This window comes from Citrus clementina, unplaced genomic scaffold (genome assembly GCF_000493195.1).
Source record: "Citrus clementina cultivar Clemenules unplaced genomic scaffold, Citrus_clementina_v1.0 scaffold_6, whole genome shotgun sequence".
NCBI classification, from domain to species: Eukaryota; Viridiplantae; Streptophyta; class Magnoliopsida; order Sapindales; family Rutaceae; genus Citrus; species Citrus x clementina.
This window is the reverse complement of record NW_006262139.1, coordinates 8,964,118-8,965,735: the sequence shown is the minus strand read 5'-3', so window position 1 is coordinate 8,965,735 and position 1,618 is coordinate 8,964,118.

Sequence of the window (1,618 nt, the reverse complement as noted above, 5' to 3'; positions counted from 1 at the left end):
ATTATTCAAAAAATTAGAGTCTTCTTCTTCTTCTTCTAAGAGCAAAAATACCATTGTTATAGCTTTAAGATCCCTTAGACTTGATGTTGCTATTTTAACATCCAAAATTTTACTTGGGTGTCGGACTGTGGTTGTAGGCCACTGCTAGCTCCACCTTTAACCTCAGTTTATTCTGTATTGCAGGTTTTCTTAGCTCAAGGTCTGGTGATTTTTACTCCATTTTCATCTTATTTTCATTCCCCTTGCTGAACATCTTACTCACACAACTATCCTCCTCCTTCTTGCAAGAGCACACTACAAGCTTAGAAAGGCAGCCTCATCCCACCTCAAATAGATGTATTTGTTCTTATTGGATCCACCAAAATCTAGTTAAAACATATGTGCAACATCTCACTTTTTCAAGACTAAAAGGTCTATGCAAAATATGTAACTATTCTATTATTTTGAATAAAGAAAAAAACCTAAAAATTTTTATAGAAAGGTAGCTCAAGCTACTTTACTTTTTCGAGGGATTGCCACTTCCCCCCTACAGTAATCAACATATACCATTTACCCCCCTGCTGTTTTTATAATAGCCAAAAAACCCCACTGACAGTATAATTTTACAATATTACCCTTATTTTTAATTACTCTTTTATTTACATTTATTATAAATTAAATAAATTACATGAATAGAAACTACATAAAAAAATTAAGTATTAAAAACAAGAAATATATGTTTTGCTATGAGAAAAAAATTAATAATAAATTTTTTTTGTAATTATTTATTTTGTGAACATTTTCTTATAATAAAAATTTTGTAATATTTAAAATTAAATGTAAAAAGTATAGGCAAAATATTTTATAATTTATCTTATAATAAATTTTTATTTGTCATTCAAATTTTCTTATAATAATTTTTTTATCATTTTATAATAACTTTCTTATATATTTATTATAAGAAAATTTTTAAAAAATAAGTACAAAAAAAAATTTATTATTAATTTTTTTCTCATATCAAAACATATATTTCTTGTTTTTAATGCTTATTTTTTTTAGTTTCTATTCATGTCATTTATTTAATTGATAATAAATATAAATAAAAGAGTTGTTGAAAATTAGGGTAATATTGTAAACTTATGCTATCAGAGAGGTTTTTGGCCAGTAAAAAAACAGCAGGGAGAAAAATGGTATATGTTAATTACCGTAGGGGAGAAATTGGCAATCCCCCTTACTTTTTCCTCCAAACAATAAACTCAATGAACCAATTTCTACTCATTTTGCCCCACTTTGTAAACTGATTTTCACAACATTTCATAAAAGTTAAGAAAGTAATAAAAGTGTAGAAACAAGTATAAAATTGGGATAGAAAAATAATAGATGTGTAAAAATGATTACAAAATTGGGATGGAAAATAATAGATGTATAAAATCGAGGACAAAATTGGGGGCATGAACCAATTCAATAAAGATATGTATCATATATTATATTAATTAAAGTAAATTTTTTGTACTTTATTTTTTTTCCTTTAGCAGTTTTGACATCATTTTTATATTTCATATGTTTGTACATGTATGTAATGACTAAGGAAGACAAAATACAGGCTTGGGCTTGGTTGTCGTTCGAGTTGAGACTCCCG